Here is a 19,887-nt window from a genome sequence, read left to right on the forward strand (position 1 = left end):
ATGAAAAACTCATATTCTCGGAAGCAATTGGCATTTTTGGTCTTTTTGTTTTTCTTGCAGTTTATTTAGTTAGTTCAACATTTAAACAAGAAAACTACATTGCAGCTGTTAAGATAAAATCCCTAATACAAAGCATCCTGAGGTTGCTATCCAAAGGCACCACAGTCATCTGACAGATACACGATCCTGGGTACTATTATTTTTTTGAAGACCTACAAATAATGAGAGCAGACTAGGTGGATAAAAATTATTAAAACATAAACCACTAGAAATGAAGTCACTTCAATAATGCAATGTCCTAGTTTCTTATTTTTCAAACTTCAAATAAGTGCTTCCCAAATTTTCACTGAAGCGGCTGTTGAAATCAATATTGTAGGATTCTAATCGTAAGACTCAATTAATATGATGCGGGCAAAAAGCTGGGTATTGATCCAGCTGATGTGAATAAAAGTCAATGAGCGCTCCTGTAGTCAAAACACACCTGGAGGAAAAATAACAAGGGTCCTACTTTTATTTATATGTGGGGGTTACGCTTCTTATGTGCTCCCCTAGCCCCGGGGATCCAGTCTCGCTTGGAGAGAACAGATCTTGTTTCATGAACTTGGAGAGACTGCCGTGCCATTACTAAAGCAGGGACCATACTTTGGATGCAGTATGGTGGATGTAGATCCCAGGTTTGAAAATACAGTAAAATTTGCTGAAACTATTTATGAAGAAGAATAGATCATTTGTCCTTTCGTAATGACCCACATTGAAAACTAACCTGGCTTCTGTTTTTATCTGAAAGAAAGCCTTTGAGGTGAAGCTGAATTAAAAAGGAGACATATTTCTGTTGGAAAATTTATTAACAGGATGATTCCTATACACAGATACAAATGTAAGAAGGTTGAGAAGTGCTTATGCCAAAATACTCACAGTGATAGGTTATCGCCTATTAATAAGATTATAGGTACTTTAATCTTCTTTATGTTTATGATATGTATTTTCTGATTTTTCTGTAATTACTCCATATTACCTGTCAAGTAAAAATGAAAACAAACACACAACTATCCAGAGATGTTTTTAATATGAGTGAGATGCACCCAGGGGAAGAACCTGAGATGACCCAAAGAGTAGAACCCAGTGGAAGCCAACAAAAAGTATGCAAGTCGAGGTCAAGAGACAGCAACTGGAGAAATGATCTGAGCAGTAGAGAATGGCTAAAATGTCCTGGTCACAGAAGGGTAGCTGGCGAGCTGCAGCCTGGGAAATAGGGGGAAAGATAAAACCATTAAACCATTAAGACTTCAGTCTGTTGTCAGCTCATCCCTTTCTATGGAACTTTTGCAGGTTATTGATCAGACCAGCCCCGGCCAAGAGCCAGCATATAAGATTGGGTATACTGGTGGTACCATGCACAGGAGTCTCTGTGATTGACTGTGTGGGAGCTGAGATCCAGTCCACTCTGCACTTGCCATATCTAGTTCTCTGGCATGGAATAGAACCTCCGAGAGGAACCGACACCTTTTTCTAATCACTGAATAGCATTGTACGGGCCAGTACAATGTGAACTAGGGAACTAGTTCTATTCTAAGAACAGGTATTTTAAAACCCAGCCGTGGTTTTCTATCAGTATTTTTAGTATTCAAATGCAGCTGAATGCAGTCATAAGGATATTTTCATGTGTGCATCCCAATGCACCATCTCTTCCTCTGCCAAATCCACATTTGGGCAATTGAGCACAGTAGTTAAGCAGCCCCAAGGGGCAAATTTGCCAATTGTTAAAGGCAATTGAAATAAGAGTTTATAATGGGATACAATTTTGAAACAACAATTCTATTATTTGACACTAAGAATGTTTCTTCTTTTATATGAACTAAAGAAGGAATTATCACCTTAAAAGATGGCTTTAAAGAAAGGGCAGATTTGACACTAAATGTGGAGGAAAGTGACAATTAAGAAAGGGAACTAGTAAAGTATAACCATTTGGCAAATATTGTCTGCGTGAATGCCTGTGACAAGTACACATCACCTTGCAAATAGAGGATTTACAGAGGTTATCATGAGTTTAGCCAGTGGCTAAACATAGTCTAAAAAGGGACTACAGTCACCCAGCTCCTTGACCTGTGTCCTATAGGCCTTATCTATGGTTATAGTCACCTTGGATAGGCCCAAAGGGAAGAGAAATATGAAAAGGAGGAAAAGAAAGCATTACTGATTGTCTATGATAGGTGAAGCAATACACCAAATCCTTTTCATGTAATATTTCATTTACTCATAATCTCATTGACAATTGATTGTATTGATTATTGATTATTCAGTATGTAATGTCAACATTAGATCTTGGCCAGGCCTGGCATTCAAGGAGATAGGAAAGAAGTTATCACCCTGGTCCTGTAGACAATTGCCCATAAGAACCAGGGTATGAGTTGCCCAAGAAATGCCAGGCTGTTCACAAGGATGAGAAATCCAGAGTGGGAAGCAGAGGCTGCATAGGACAGTGAAGGAAGGGGAGCTTTGTCAGTTTTCTAAGTAACTCATCACAGTGGCTAGAGGCCCCAGGGAAGTCTGGGGCCACAAATCCCACCCCGAGCCTTGGACACAAAGAGTAGAAATGAGCTGAGAGAGGAGGGTAAGGACGCGTGAGGCTCTCGGTTCAGGTGGCAAAAGATTCCTTCTTAACCTCTTTTTTTTCTTTTTACTAAATCCATCACTATGGATGCTTTTAAAAGGATATCATTGAATAGAACACAAAAGGAGCACTCGATTTTGAAACGTAGGATAGGGACATGATAGAATCAGAATCATAGAATCTTATAGCTGGAAGGAAACACGGAGAGCCCCTAGGCAAGTTTTGACAGCGTGTTCTGTGGAGTTCTGTGTTCCATGGCACCTCAGGACTCTCACCACTACACCAGGCTGCCTCTCACTATGCAGCCTAATTCCCTACGCGATGGTTTAATTAAAACTGTGGCCATTTTGGTGTCCATCTTGAGATTCTAATTATTTTATGTTAAATATCTTGGTAGCTAATAAAGATGAATTAAATGTGTAAATACAAATTAAGTTTAAATAATATTTTAAACAGTGTTCGGGCCCTCCATCTCTCTGTCTGCCTGGACTTTAATATTTTAAAGATTTTTTTTTTCCTTTTTCTCCCCAAAGCCCCCCAGTACATAGTTGTATATTCTTCGTTGTGGGTCCTTCTAGTTGTGGCATGTGGGACACTGCCTCAGTGTGGTTTGATGAGCAGTGCCTTGTCTGCACCCAGGATTCGAACCAACGAAACACTGGGACGCCTGCAACGGAATGTGCGAACTTAACCACTCGGCCACAGGGCCAACCCCATGGACTTTAACATTTTAATCTATTACTGCCTCTGCAGATAAAACTTTATGCCATTTCGAGGATAATGCCTCATAACTTCTTTCTTCAAGGTCAAGGTACTATTTTTTTATGAGGAAAATTATTCTCATAAACGAACCAAGTATAATTACCAAGTGTTTTTTATCCTGCAAGAATTTACATAGAAGTGATAAAAAGTAAGTGACAATCGAGTTCTAATTCCATCCCAACCAACTCTGGTACTGCCGTAAACCTCTGGAAACAAAGTCGGAAACCACAGGAAACCCAATGTTGCATTTACCACCTCAGGTTTTACGCTCTTAGTTGCAGATGCAAAGGATTAGGGTCTGGAGCTACGAGAGAGGCAGGGTCCTAGAATCCCGCCTGCTCATAGAGGTCATAAATAATAATAATAATAAGCACATATGTGTGCCTATGTCCAGCATTGTTAATGTGCTCTCCATGCATTATCTCATTGAATCCTCACAAGGACACCATCAGCGGGCACCAAGTATTGTTCTATTTTAAAGAAAAAGAAATGAAGGCACAAAGATAAAGTACTTTGGTCAAAGTCACAGGATTCAACCCAGACGGCCCAACTCCAGAGCCCAGAAAGCAGGACCCCTAGAGAGGCAATGCAGATATAATTTAGGTGAGTGACTCAGAAATCAGACCGAAGAAAACAAAAATAGCCGCTGTAAGAAGGACTGTGTTAGAGATAGCACAAAAATGGAAGGACATGGGCCTCTCCTTTTGGGGAGGTCAAACCTCCCAAAAGGAATCAGGGAGGAGAGATGAGGACAGAAGAGGTGGGGGCAGGGGGTGATGCTGTACGTTAAGATGCTCCACTCTTGTTGATCCATCCTCCAATCTAAGAACTGATTCTGGAAACTAAGAAGCCAAAGGAGTAAAAGAGTAGGAAGGAAGGAACAATTTAGACCACCTGGGGGTGGAAGTGGCATAGGGGGAAGCTTGGGGAGGGGGAAAGGCCCGGGCACTGGAGAATTGCAAGCAGCAGCTGTGGGGAAGCTGAAAAAGGCCTGTGGAGATGGACAGGGGAGCTCACCAAGAATAAGCCCTAGTGGGCCATAGGAGAAGCAGAACGTGAGACAGGAGGAAGAGGTGCCAAATGAGCCTGGAGTGGGTGGCACCTTTGTCCATACTCCTGTCCCCTAGAGAGCACATGCCACCTCATTCACTACTCCTCCATCTTGACAGACTCCTTAAAACCAACGACTATGTCTAGTTCCTCTTGAATCTTTCACGTATACCACATTTTTCAACACCCAAACAGGGCAGAAAGTAAACTACACACAGTATTTAAATTTAGTGCAATCCTGGCTGGACATAAAGTTGTCATCTAACAGTGTTTTGCACATGCTAGCAATGGACAGTCAGTAATTACCAACTGGATCAGATGGAGCTGAATGAATTGGCAACTCCCTTGCGGGGAGTTGCAGGTATCAGGCAGAGATAGTGATAAGTAAGCAGATTTTTCTCCACTTCTAAAATCACCCCTGGCTTGGACAAAGACAGTGACATTCTCTGAGAGGGCAAGTTTTAAAGCTGATGCAACTCCTGCCCATAGCCTTCTCTCATTAACAAAACCATTCTCAAGTAAAAGCAGGAAGAGCCCGGATGGTGAGGAGAGAGGGTCAGAAGCTGCAGGAGAGCAGGCTCCCAGTTCATCACATGGGGACTAACTGGAGGAAGGTTTCCCTAACAGAGAAACTTGGAGAGAGTGAGGGAACCCCAAAACTAAAACCACCAGTTCTGCTGCTCTGCTTATTGCTAGTTCTGCCCATAGGCATCTGTTTCCATTTGAAACAAATGAAAACCTCCTTTTTCTCTTGTTGACATCAAAGCCAGAGACCTGGCCAAAGCTCATTGTCATAACTGCTACCATTAATAATACTTAGGATCGTGATTACAATGCCGTCTACTCTGAGGCTGTGAAGAGAGAAGCGCAGGCAACAGACAATAGGGACCAGACTCTGCGGCATGCAGAGAATGTGTGCACCATCCCAGCCTCACACCAGATTTCGGGCAGAGCCTCAGAGAGGTGGTACTCCTCGAGCTCAGCCACTTTGGCAGGATGGGGACAGCCAGCTGGGGTAGGGCCAGCAGTGACCGATCGGCTGCTTCTCCACTCCGAGGCTTGCTTCAGCTCTGTTTTCAGTTCTTCCGGTGTGAACGCAAGGTCAGGCCCATCCATCTCCTTCCCTCTTTGCTTTTTCTTATCATCCTGCCTGAATCTGAGTGACAAACAACGGTCCTCACCACTTTCAACAATACCTAGATTTGTAAGGATTTAACTGACCCAAACACACCATACAATTAGCACAGGCCCTGGGGACCTCAAAAAAAAAAACCAGATGGAGGACTTAAATAAAACATCATCAATGCCGCCTCTCCTTTCTTTCTCTCTCTGGCGGTTCACCGGAACTGGGGGTGAGGGTGGGGAAGATTTCTGATAGCTGAGAGCTGCCTCCGTCCATTTTGGCTCTGCTTGAAACACCCAGAAGAGTGGAGTTGGGTTAAACTTAGCTCCGAGTGGAAAGAAACGACAACAGCATTGCAAATGTTTAAAGCTTATAAAAATAGACGCAGGGCTATAGCTGTTCCCTCTCCCCAGGCTTGGCATGTACTTGGCACTCAAATATTTGTAGAATGAATAAAGATTATATGCAAAATTGTACTGGAACACAATGTTTTCTGTATTTTCCGGCCTTTGGCAATCTCTGTCCTCTCCTCTTTTCCACCCATCCCTGGCACTTTAAGCTCCTGTGGCAGTGAGCTGTCTTTTACTCCCAAAGCCACCACACATTTTCTCACTGAGTGTGTCCATCCACAGGGCCTTTCCCCAGTGTCTATCTTAAAAAGTTGACTCATCTTTGCGAACCTTGCCTTGGTACCATAGAGTCCAGGAAGGCTGATGGGGAGTTTATTTCTCTTCTTTCTGCCTGGTCTCTGTCTACTCCATGCATCTGTTATACATATCACAGGGTATTGCCATTTATCTGCTATCATTTCAGTTGTCTATACTAACTACTCCTAGTTCCATGCTGGCAAGGATTGTGATTTCAGTGATTAGCACAGTGATGGGCATATAATCGGTTCTTGAAGAAATTCGATGAATGAATAAATGACCTTAAATTGATTCAAATCAAACTGGGGGAGAAAAAGACTTTCCATGACCCAAAGTGTGCCCAAACACCAACAATTAGTTTCACAAATACACACAGTTGATAATAAGGAAAGCAAAGAAAAAACTATCCCAAACCCATTATCCCCCTGTTAAACAAAAAGCTAGAGACATAAGAACTACTAACGATGAAATATTAGCAGCAATTCCATTTCATATAGGCAGGAAGAAGAGCATGCTGAATTTGAGGTTTAATATTTTCAGGTGCACCCATTTCCCAGGGGCACGATACCTTCCACTGTTCTCGCTGGAGTGCAAGCCACTGCTGATTTCTGGGAGGCTATTTGGTATAAAAATTATTTCACTGAACCGTGACTCCATATAATAGCCTTGAAATCATCACTGCATCTTCAACCAAAACAACATTTATCTACTTTGCACTCAAGGCTGTTGTTATTAGAACTTACACAATAGATTCCATCCAGAATTTGGTGCTGTCTCTAAAAATGAATATTCATTGTCTTTAAAGAGAGTGAGAATAAATTCCGCTTTTGCCTTGGATTTCCAGAAGCTCAAAATTATACCGAGTGTTCAGTAGTCTTAATAGCTTATCCCTAATTACTAATTTTAATTATAATTTCCTTTTTCTCCATATTTTCTGACCATTTCCTAATATTTATATCAGCTACCCTGTGTACACAAGTGTATGAGTGTGTGTGTTTTTTATTGTAAACTATCTCAAATCCATTCAGGATACAGGCAGACTATAAATCATACATTAGACAAAAAGAAATGTAGAAAAGCAATCAGGCAGGACTGGGAACCAAGAGCCGGCTCTCAGGCACCTCTTTAGACTGAGGACTCCCCACAACCTTAATCTCCTGGCTTGAACCTTATGAAATTGCCAGTATGCTTTCATTTTTGACCTACAAAAATGGCATTTTTTTAGCCCAATTCCTGCTTCCCATTGGTTAATTTCAGAACCTCTGAGGTTTCCAGTACTTCCTGGTTCTGTGCATTCTGAGCTAATTTTTACTCTGCCCCGGTGGTTTCCAAGCTCAGCTATCTATTGGAACCATCTCTGGAGCTTTTAACTATCCTTACCCTGGGCCTTACCCCGGGCCTTACCCCAAAGCTATTAAACCAATATCTTAAAAAAACAACCCAATATATCTCTTAGAATCGGACACAGGCATCAACATTTTTTAAAGCTTTCTAGGTGACACTACACAGAAGTAGTTGAGAACCACTGTCCTGTGGTAACTGCCCTCTTTATGTTTCAAATATACTTCCATCTAAAGATCTGAGAATAGATGTCACTGAGCTCCGCCAAGATCATCCAGTTATCAAGAGGACCCTAGAGACATCATCCTTACAGACCCATCTGTCCTTATAGACCAAGAGATTGACCTGCAACCTGATTCTCTTGTTTAGCCTCCCAAACCTTTGTCATTTCCAGTCTGTAATCCCATTGCCCCAAGGTTGCCCATAAACTAAGAATACTATGGCCTATCTCTCCATGTCTTTGGCATTATCAGATGAAATCTTTTCTCTTTACTAATTGGCTAAGCACAAAAATAGTCCTATACTAGGAACACGGTCTCTAAGAACTTCTCTCTCCTCCTCTGGTTAGGAAACGTTGCATGTGATGAAGCCTCTTCTTCCAGAAACACCTGTTTTCCAAAACAGAAAGGCTAGAAAGAAATCTGTTCTCATCTTCGTTTGCCCAACTCTGCTTTCATGATGATTGCTCGGCCTACAAAACTATCTGTAAACAGGCATCTGCTCCAATTCTAAATGTTCAGCAATGATTTGCCTTGCCTTCAGAGACCTCTACACTATACATCTTGGCTCGGCACCCTTAAGAGCCAGTGATGTAAGCCAGATGCTGAGAGCTTCAGGCTGAGGCTGACATCATCCCCTTGTCAGGGACTCTGCCATCTCCCGCCATTGGCCGCTGCCGTGTGTGCCGAAGTTAAAGGTGGGCACTTAGCACATTTATTACATACGGGGCTTATTAGATAACTGGGCTCTGTTGTGATAAATTGGCTATGTGCTTCATTTGGACTCTCAATGCTCTGCAGGTTTTTCTAATTTAGTTTCGCCATGGCTCAGCCAAGATGGGATTCAGAGAAAGAAGAAGAAGGGAAGGGGGGGGATGGAGAGAAAAAACGTTGTGTTGTATATCAAATCCTTGCTTTGCCTCTTGCTGGCTCTGAAATGAAGGGCCTTTTAAGCTGCCATCCCCAACAGCATCCACAGAGCTGTCTTCCTCTGGGAGGTTTGTTTTTCTTAAAGTGCCCCAGCTCTTTCATGATGACTCCTCCATTCATTATGAATAGTTGCTGCTTTGGTCCAAAGCTGTCACTTTTTTTTTTCTTTTTTCCCTTCCTTTTAAGTTTGGATTTAAATGTGAGCACATGCACACTCACACACACCTCCTCGGCAGCACTGCTAAACATGGGCGAGCAGGAGGGAGGAAGGGAGATGGAAAAAGGAGGTGGGAGAGGGCTTTTGGCTGTGCCCTGTGTGAATTGCTCTGTACCTGCAGCCTTTGAGAGGCTTCAGATCTCCCTCCCTCCAAGCGAACACCAGGGCACTGAAGGCTGCTTTGAAACGTGGCAGGCTTTGAGTGCATATGTGCGTGCTTGTGCAATGAAACACAAAAATCTATTTCCCTATCAGAGTGACTGACATTTCTTTCCTCCTTAATGCAGGCCTTGATCTTTTCCCGACTGAGTTTTCTGATTCCCTCCAGCTTGCCTTATCAGTAGGTGAACCCTCATCAAAGGACACAGAAATCATATGGTCCCTGATGCCAGGCCTGGTTTAGCCCATTGGGGCCACTGACCACATCCCAAGGGCAGCATCTGGGGAGCAGATGCCAGTTCAGTGGCCTTGAATGAAGAAATACCGAATGCCACCCGCTCCCAAGTTGTACAAACTTGGAGAGCAGCAAGAGGTTTGCCTACTTCTTGTACCTTTCTATAACATCACTGGGGTCATCTACTGCAGAGAGTGCTCTTCTAGCCCCCTGCCAATCCTATTCCACATCATCCCCCTAATTTTACTCAAACTACTCTTTAAACAAAGATTAGATTTTATTGAGTAGCAGCTGGGTTTAGTGGGTAAGCTCTGGACTTTGGAGTCAAATAGGCAGAGGTATTCCCAGCTCCACTCCTTAGTTGTATTTATATAAGTTATTTAACCATTCCATGCCTCAATTTCTCCATCAGTAAAGTACATAGAATGACTGCGCCCACCTCACAGGATTGTAGTATCTACAGACAAAACTCCTGGAACAGAGCCTGGCTCATAAGAGCTCCATAATTGTTCACCATTATCATTATGATGATTTCTCAGATATATGAAAAGTATCAAAGCACTTGCCAGCTTCTTGTGCATCCCTCTTCTCCTTTCCTTTGAGAAGGGATTCCAGGTCCTACATCAACAAGGGAAGGGCTGAGACGATGGCAGCCCAGTGGAGGAGGAGGAGGGGGAGGAAGAGGTAAAGAGCTGGGCAGAACAGGAGAAGCTGAGCACCACTGCCATTGCTTCCAGTGTGACAGAGACCCAAGGACTCAGGACACATGGTTCCTATTACGCAAGTCTCTCCATTCTAAGCTGTACATTTTTCTACACTCTAATGTTTCTGAAATCAAGATGTATTTTCAGTTAACGTGTATGTCTAATACAGTAGCATTTTTTTTCTCAAAAAGGAAGTACTCTGTTGATGGTACATCCTGGAATTGATGACATCTTTAGAATTCAGAAGATAATGTATTTCAAAAGGAAGTATGGCTTTTCAGCCCTACTCTGTGTACCAAGTACCAGTCTGGCTTAGAACAGCCAAGACGGCAGCTGGCCATTTGTTGTCTAGTATTTTGGTATCATTCTGTTAGGAAATGGAGGAAAAGAGTAGAGGCCTGCTGGAATTCCTGGTGACCTCAGAGCATCATGAGAATCTCTCGTTAGGATATGACTCTGGCCATAATTCAACATCACAATGCAGTGATGACTATACCAATACCTAACTTCTTTCAGAGAGTGAACCGCCATTTGTAAAGACCTGTGCTGTGAGTCTCAGAGCCCTAGAGAGTAAGTAATCATCATATGTATTGCTCCCTGGGTATTTGATAGTTGGTTACCTCAACCATTGACATTTACTGAGTGCCCATCACGTGCCAGGTACTGGTAAGAACTTGGGATACAAAGGTGAATATGGCCTCGAGTAACTTACAGGTTGAGAGAGGAGACAGATAAGAAAGACGTGTCTCTTAATTGTATTATAAAGGCAGGTATTACATTCTCTCTAAACCTCACAATTCTGCAGGTTTGGATTTCTTATTCCCAGTTTACAGATGGGGAACTGATGCTTTTAAGTGGTTAAGAGACTTGCTCAAGGACAAATAAAACGTTTAAGAGGTGCAATTAACATTTAAACATGATTTAATACTGCAACTGGCCCCACCTCGGCATTCGTGATTCTCTTACACTGCTCTGCTTTTTGTTTATGCTTGTTTGTTTTTTCCATGCTTCCTATCACTTTCTAACATATTATACTGTTTACTTATTATTTTAGCATTTTTTTAAATTTTCTGTCTCGATCCATTGGAATGTAAATGCCATAATGATTCTGGCTTGCTCACTGCACATAGTAAGTTTTAATAAATAGCTGTTGAAGAAACAGTTATCAGATGGTTCTGAAGGCTTAACTCTTTCTTCTGATCTCTATCATAATGCCAATAAGTCCATAATAAGTACTACTTAGAGGTTTAAATAAAATGCTGTGGGAGCTCAGAGAAAGACTTAAAAATATTGGCTAAACTTGAGTGCAGAAATCTGGAAAAGTGGGAAAGCAGAGTTTATCAATGTATGGCCCACTGACAACCTGTTTCAGAATTGTATCAGGACCTGCGAAAAACTCACGTTCCTGAATCCCACCCTAGATGAACTGCATTGCATTTCCTGAGCCTAGGCATGCGCGTTGTAACACACTTCCCGGGTGGTTGGTATAAACCCCCAAAGCCTTAGAGTCACTGAAGGGTTAAAGATGGGAGATGAGGCCTGGGGAAAGGGTGGAGGAGAGACAATAGTAATACTGAATGCTTTTATAGATGAAGAATCGAGGACCAGACAAGTTTAGTCACTTATCCCAAATCACAAAACCTATAAGTCAGAATTTGGTGTCAAGGTTCTTTCTGGTATATTTTCTTGGCTTTAGAGCTTTTACTTCTTTATATCTCTACAATGTAGTGCTTTATCCACAGTCACTCAAAAAATATTTCTTGAAGAAGCTGATGCCTTACACTGTGGAACTAGATTGAGTAATTGCTCTTACTCTCTCAACTCTTGGCAATGGGGTCTCCTTATTTATATGAATCTCCCAGCCAACCCCTCAAAGCTCAGACTTTAAAACCTAGGGATTTGAGGAGGCCAAAAGCAGACAGACTGCTCTGCTCATGGTGGCATCTATCGCCTGTCTGGCAGGAAGGGAGTCAGCGGTGGGGTAGGGGCAGCCTGGGTGTGGGAAGCAGGTAGGAAAAAAATGGAGGAGAGTGAAGCATTCCAGTCTGGCTGGACTACTTTGGACTTTTACAGAGTGGCACAGTTCGCAACCAACTCAAGGTTGGCAAGACGCACACATAATCTAACAAAGGGTTTCCATGGAGCAGCAGCCTCCAGGTTAGCTTGGCTTTCTGCTACATCCTTGGACATCACCTCTAATTCTGGGGTGTATCAATCCTTTACTTTGCCAACCAACAGCTTAATTCAGAAACAACAATAAAAACAGGAAGCTCATCAAGTGTTATTTTTACCAGAAGTTTCCAGGAAAAAAAAAAAAAGAAAAAAAGTAAAACACACCCTGACACCATCCCATGCCCCGTCATATCCCATTTTTACAGTTTAGCTGTGGGGTGTGTGATCCGCAGCCAGAAATAAAACAGAACTGGAAGAGTCAGCCATCTGTCTGGAAGCGCATTCAGTCCCAGATGGCGCTTCCTTTCTGGCTTTCTGGTAACAATCTCCTCTGTCTAACGAAATGAGGCAGAAATTGCCCAGTGAGTTAGTGGGGGTGATGAACCCCCGCCTCCTGGCTCTGGCGCTAGAATTTGAAATCCCCCAGCCATGCTGAATTTATCTGTACTTATTACCTTGCCCTTGCTATCGTCATGCATCAGAGTTGTGTCTCTATATTTTCAAAATGAGTGTGTGTGAATTTTTCAAGGGCCAGAACTATTTTCTCCTCTTATGCATCAAGTCTTAGGCCGCCCAAAGGATGACGTACTTTCTGTACCCTGCACACAGTGGTGACAAACACCTACTGACCAACTAACTGGCTTACTAACCATCCAAGCACCTTGCTGGAAGAGAGGAAAGGATTCTCACAAGCCCTGGTAACCACAACGTGCCTTTGCTCTCTATCCGTCAGTTGCCCAGAGTCAGTTCTTTGAAGTCAATTCTACGTCAACCCAAGCACGTACAGTCTTTAAGTTAGGAACTGGGGTAGAAGGGAGGGCGAGAGATGGCTAATCAGAATGATGTTATATAAAGAGCCCTGGAATGGCCTTCAGAAGACTGTCTTTTCTACTAACGGGTAGCGAGACCATGGAAAAGTAAGATATTTCATCTTCAGGAACTTGAGATTTCTCACTTCACGTAATAAATTCGGAGCTCTTTGGACATCAGAACTGGAGATTGCATCTTACTCATCCTTGTGTTGACTCCATTGTCTGGCACAGACAATGAGTTCTCAAATTGAGCTGCATCCGAGTCACCTGGAGGGCTTGTTACAGCACAGATTGCTGGCTCCACCCCCAGAGTTTTGGATTCAGTAGGTCTGGTGCAAGAACCAAGGATTTTCATTCTAACAAGTTCCCAAGGGATGTTGATGCTGCAGGTCCAGGAACCACACTCGGAGACCCTTGGGCTAGCATCTGCCGCACACATAGCGAGAATTCAGGAAACATTTGTTGACATGAATGAACGCACCAGGGAATCTGCCAAAGGACTTGAGAAACAGGTAACTTTTGGCACGAATCTAAGAAGTGCCGACATATGAGCACCTCCTTCTTTGAGTTTATAGTCATTGACTAGTGACTATATATAGGGCTCAGCATGGCCCATCAACGTACAAAGAAGAAACAAGTATTCCTTCAGGCCAGAAGGCTCTCCGGTTGATGAAACTTCAGCAAGCTGAGAAGACAACCCAGAAGTTTGCACGGGAAGATAACCCGAATGGTGTCTGGAATGAAATAACTATTTTCTTAGTAGTAAGGATATGTTAACACCAGGAAGAGAGAAAGTTAAGAAAGTTAAACATATATTACTAATATATTTCTTTTACGAATCTGTATACATACACCTTTTCTCTGGGAAAAAAAAAAAACTTCCTTTAAAGGTTAAAAACACGTATAACACGAAAACAGTTTCAGAATCTTCAGTTTTATCCATTGGTTTACAACAATTGTTTGGCAATCACAGCAGCCAACTTCATCTATCCTTAAAATGCTGAATAAATGAATTGATTGTCCTTCTACCTGTAGGTTAATGTTGTTAAGCCGGTGAGGAGCTCATTAATCAAGGATAGCCTTTTTCTTGACTAAGGAGACCTGTAACTACGTAAATTAAAATTCCAGATAGGGTACCATCTGAAATAAAAAACTTCCTGTAGACTTCCATGAAATTAAAATTAGGCTAGAAGACTACAAGTAAAACATTAGTGGCTTCACATTTTCAACCTTACCATTTCAACCTTTCCCATGAACAAGTCACAAGAAGCCTGTGCTTCATTTCCTTAGCCAAAACTAACTGAATTAAAGGAGTGGGAGCCAACTCCACAATTATAATAGAGCTTTTTAACTCTCCTCTCTCAATAATTGAGAAAAAATGTAGACCAAAAACTCAATTGCTTATGTCTAAATTCTGTGACATCAAATAGCATTTAGTTAAAGGTCTACATCGTTGTCCATTGGCCCCAGACGTGCCCCCCATTCACCCTGGGAATCTCATATTTTCATGGGACCCTGCAGCTTGTTGGAATCATAGCTGTAGCCTCTGGGAGATGAGACAGATCTAATAACACCCCTCCGTCTTGTATAAAGTGTGAGTCATCTCTTCTTCCACGAGAGGCCAATACATTTAAAGGTTTGCTTTTGTAATAGCAACTGATTTAAACACCACAAGGGCAGGTCCTCAAGGATCTGCCTCCAATTCCACAGACACCTTTTCCCCTTTATTGAGAAGGTTCTGGCTGGAGATGATAATTGACCAGAATATCGTCATGGGTATGAAAATTATAGACACAGATTTCCCTCTTCCTTCAGCTAAGAGGAAACGTAGACCTGTGTGTCCTGAGGTTAAAGAGAGTTGTGTCAAGGTTCCCATGCTTTTATCTTCGTGAATATATGAATAATTTTTCCTTCTCTCCATTCTTTCTACCCACCCCATGCACAGATTGGTGCTGTCTTTGTTCCTATAAAAGTTTCTTATGTACTGAATAAAATCCAAGTTATTTTTGTGGCATATCCACAAACCTGTCCTACTGACTAAAATAACCTCATCTCCCAATTCTCTTCTATCTACTAACCATGCAAACCAAAACTATCCTTCACCTTCTGTGTTTTTGCATTTTCCTATCCCATTCCCCCAACAAGGCTCTCTTCATCCTCCAGAGCTTGTCTCATGTTACCTCCTCCATGAAGCATTCTGGGTCTGCCTCTTCCATGCGTCCATGACCTCCTGGGCATGCCTCCTCTGTAGCTACGATCACCCTGTATTATAGTTGTGTACTTGTATGTCAGTATCCTGAGGGCAGAAACAGGGCCTTATGGTGCATATTAAGTGTGTCTTCAAGTTTGTGGAATAAATGCATGAACAACAGCAGAATAAGACCCTTAATTTACTCTTGTAGGGTCTTAGCTGGGCTGCCACACCCAGCTGGACTACCATGTCCGCTGAGCTATACCGTAAGCTCCCTGCAGTCTATTGGTCACTAGACAAGCTGTGGCAGCTCCGTGAAAGGAGAGAGGGTGGCTCATTTTAGAAGCAGAATGTAAGCTGTTAGGATCTTGGAATCCTAACCATGGATGACTTTATCTTTGTCACTTTATGGCTCCTCCGGTGTCACTTAGACAGTAAAATCTCCTACCCCTTTTACATGAGGTGTAAATGTGTTTTCACACTTCTGCCTGGTGAAGTACTTTCTGTAATGGTGATGGTTAATTACCTGACAATGAATTCCCTCTCCCAAGAGGAGAGGGAGGGACGGTGGCGGGAGGACACAGGAAGTGATTTGGGTCACACTCCCTCAGAGAGCAAGCCAAACAGACATGTGCTCTTCCTTGGGAAGTGTTTTCTCCAGGGCTACCCATTTCTGCCCGCAACCCCTCCCATCCCTTCACTTCTTACTCATTTTCTCCCTCTGTTTCCTCTGTCAAATCACAGAAAACACCAAGTAACCCTCTGGGCTTTTAGGAGATTTCATTGTACTTGGTAATGTATGATTTATAAACATAAATAAAATAAATAGAATTCTGAGGGAATAAATTCTAAGTGGAATATCAATAAATCTCCTCCCTCCGATGATGTCTCTATGATTTTCTCCTTCTTCCCTTCTTCCCACCTCCTTTCCCACATCGGGAGAGTGGTCGGTTCTTTCCATCAGAAGAAATTAGGGGGAGGGAAAGGCGAGTAGGGAGTAGGGGGAGAGGTTGTGTGAGAAATGTAGCACAAAGCTGCATTGAAATGTAAATTCCTTCAAATTATTAAGCACCAGAGAGCAGCTCTCGCCAGCCCTTTGTTCCTCAGAGTCAGAATGTGTAATCTAGAAGAATAAATATCCAGTCAGATATCAGCCACACAAAGAAATTTGGGCCATACATATTCAGAGCCCCAAGTCCCACAGATACCCCTCATGCTCATCAGGAAAGTTCTGGTCACAGCCCCCAATCACTCGTCTGAATACTTCTAAATGGGGGTCAGGATTATAGTCATTTTCTGTCCGCCCCACCTCCCACCCGTGAACCCTATCAGCTGTCTGGAAACCTAGACCTCCTACTAAGGGCTTTAAACACAAGGCCATCTGGTTTGCTCCTTTTTTCAGCCTCGCAGTGGTGATGCATTAGCTGGGGCCTTCCTTTCCCATGGAGGAGACTTTCTCAACATTCTGCCCAGAGTTGCACTCCTCACAGCTTGGGATGAATGACTCTGTAGTCTAATTTACATTTTTAGCTCCCTCTTCGCTTCAGGAACCCACAGATCTTCCAAGTAGGAGAGCAGACTATGATCAGTCCTCTCCTCGCCCTTCTTCCCATTTTCAAACAACACATTCAGCTCTAAACCCATAAGGTTGGTAATGGCACGTTTTACAAGCATGCACTGTCAGCGGCATTACAAATGGTGCCTTCGTGGCTTAGTAGACTCCACGACCCGCGTCACCGTCTCTCAGGTGTCTGCCCCTTCTGGATTGTGGTCAGACTCCAGAGATTTATTCTTTGCCCTTCTTCCACTGCTCTTCCTCCCGATCATGTGCGTAGAACACACTAGGCACTCAGAAAGATGACTGACAGATTTTGTAAACCCATATGGTAAATTAAGAGGGGACTCCATGGGCGTGCGTCCACATTCGTGAATACTGTGTTTTCTTAAGTCTTGGCCTTTCTTTTTAAATGGGTTTTGTAGAGCGATAGCTGTTGTGAAAGAATAGCCATTTGATCTTACCTGTCAACCCGGAGTCTGCTTTCCCAGGAACAGCACGTTTCCTTGTTATTACATAGTCCTTGGTAACGCATGTCACTTTTGTTTCAACACTTATCAAAGCCTGACTTAACTCTTGTAAGGCCTCCGTTTCTCCTTGTAGATTATAATCTCTTTAAAAATATGAATCATATAGTAGTCATTTTGTTACACAAAAGTCCTAAAGGCAGTCTTAAATCAAGGAAGAACTCAATAAATGCCTGCTGGTTTGAGTTCGACTGAATCGCCCCCTCATACACCCTGTCACCAGGTGTCCTTTACCAAAAATTCCGTTCTTGCCCAGGGGCCCAGGAATCTTCAGGCTCTGGGATGGGTTCCGGCTTCACCAAGAGGCCTTTCTTTCAGAATGTTATATTGCCCAAGTCTCCTCCCTTCTGTTCCTGACTATCCTTATAATTATCCTCCTTCCTTCACCCTTGGGATTTATGTCCCATAGAACTCTGCCAAAATGTGCACCCCATTGCGACATTAGATACATGGCATATCCAACCTTATCTTTTCTGCTAGCTTTTCAACCAGCTACTTTGCTGTGTGAATGCTCCTGAGCATGACCCGCCAAATGGCACGGGTACTGATAGGCCTGGCTGGCCAACACCTTCTTCAGCCTCAGCACATGATATTGTGATTTGAAATAAGAAATAGAGATTTGGTCTTCACTCATTTCTGGCACAGAGCTCCTAAAACCCTTGGAATTTCTTAAGTGATGAGAGGGATAAATGTGTCTTTTGTTAGGTTAATGAGGTGATCTTTGGAAAGCACCTCAGGATGGGGCTGGTGGTCGGTGGAGTTAACCATGTCCTTAGAGGGGTGGATCGTTCAGACCCTTCCCCCACACCCCTCACTTCCCAACCCCTGGGGAGGGGAGAGGGGCTGGAGACAGTTCAGTTGCCACTGGCCATTGACTCAATCAATCACGCCTACAAAATGAAGCCTCCGTAAAAACCCAAAAGGTTTGGATTTGGAGAGCTTCTAGTTTGGGGAAGCAGAATGCTTCCACACGCCACCATGCTGGGCCCCAAACTCCATGGAGACAGAAACTCCTTTGTTTTCAACCTCACCTTATGTATCTGTTCATCTGACTGTTGATTCGTATCCTTCAATATCCTTTGTAATAAACCAGTGATCTAGTGAGTAAACAGGTTTCCTGAATTCTGTGAGCTGCTCTAGCAAATTAATCAGACCCAAGGAGGGGGGTCTCTGATTTATAGCCAGTCCATCAGAAGTACAGGTAACAGCCCAGACTTGCAATTGTCATCCTGAGTGGGAGGGGGCATTGGACCCTCCAGGTTGGATGCAGACGTGCTATGTGTGGAGCCCTGTGCAGGTGGTCGGGGCCTGCAGTACACTGGTGGGGACAGCAGGGAAGGCAGGGGTATGGTTGTCAGGATAAACAAGACGATGATGATGTGAAAGGAAAGAAAGAGAAGTGCAACCAGAAGTAAAAGTTTCAGAAAGGAAAAAAGTGAGAAAATCAAAGAGAAAGAACAGCAACAGGAAAAAATAAAAAGAGTTTAGAAGAACCTAACATGCTCACATCAGAGAACAATTAGCAGCTAAACCGAGGCCAGGCTCAAGAAATTACAGGAGGAGTCGGACCTCAAATTAGCCAAAGAAACATTTGGTGTTAATAACAGAGCTTATGGAATCGATGCTTTGAATCCGTTTTCAAGAGATGACTTCATAGATTTTGCAAAATTACTAAGAAATAAAAAATACACTATATGAAAAGGCACTATATTATGCAAGAGTTTGGAGTCCTTTTCTTTGGAAATTGATGACTTAAAGAAGATTATTAATTCATTGACTGGGCTTTGCAGTGACAAGCAGAAGCAGGGGAAGCGAAAAGAAGAAGGTATGCTATTTGGAGTGGATTAAAGGCCACTGGGATAGACAGTGTGGCATACCACGGTGATGGTCTTGGCGGAGGACACGTGTAGGATTTTGAAGACCTCATGTGACGTTTTAATCATCTCCTGGTGTCTTCTTTGTGTTGTGTGCAATCCCTTCGACATGTAGGACAACTTCCTGTCCTTTCAGTTCTGCCAAATGCTACAGTTCTAAGTGTAGCACCTTTGTGCTCGCCATTGAACAGCTGGACAATCAGGTGCCACTGTGAGAACCAGAGAACAGGATCTTGCTGCCTAGGACTTAAAATCTGGAAGCTCAGGTGATACTACATCGTAGTTTAAAAAAAGATCCTAATAATGTTGTCATTGTTGCTGTCCCATTCTGTAGCGGCAGTGTGGCTAAATTGGAAACAAAGGTTGCAACAGGACCAAAAATTGTGTAGTATGTTTTACCATTCAACTACCATTCAGCCTTAACCATACCTCCTTGAACTACTTCATAACTTATCAAGAAAAGCAGTTTTCAAAAAGGACATGTGGTGTGCACCCAGTATTAAAATTGAGCTCAAGGATTTAAAAAACACATTGTGAAGAAGAATGCTTATCTCAGAGCGAAAACACTACTGTTGAAAAGCCATGAGTTTGATCCTTAAAAATCAAATGACCAAAACCCTGCAACTTGGAAGCTGAAGGTACACCTTGGTGGCATCACAAGTTACGGAATCTCCTGAGTGTCAATGGGTCTTGACTGTTTAGTTTTTATTGATCAGAATATTTCCAATAATGGAGCACTTCAGACGGGGGAGAGAAACT

General features: G+C 42.9%; 1 pseudogene; it reads left to right on the forward strand.

Annotated features, from left to right (window-relative positions):
- The first annotated feature begins 18,531 nt into the window (after positions 1 to 18,531).
- Positions 18,532 to 19,185, forward strand: LOC139042107 (eukaryotic translation initiation factor 3 subunit J-like; annotated as a pseudogene).
- The last annotated feature ends 702 nt before the right edge of the window (positions 19,186 to 19,887 follow it).

The sequence above is a fragment of the Equus asinus genome, chromosome 25, assembly GCF_041296235.1.
Source record: "Equus asinus isolate D_3611 breed Donkey chromosome 25, EquAss-T2T_v2, whole genome shotgun sequence".
Taxonomy (NCBI): domain Eukaryota; kingdom Metazoa; phylum Chordata; class Mammalia; order Perissodactyla; family Equidae; genus Equus; species Equus asinus.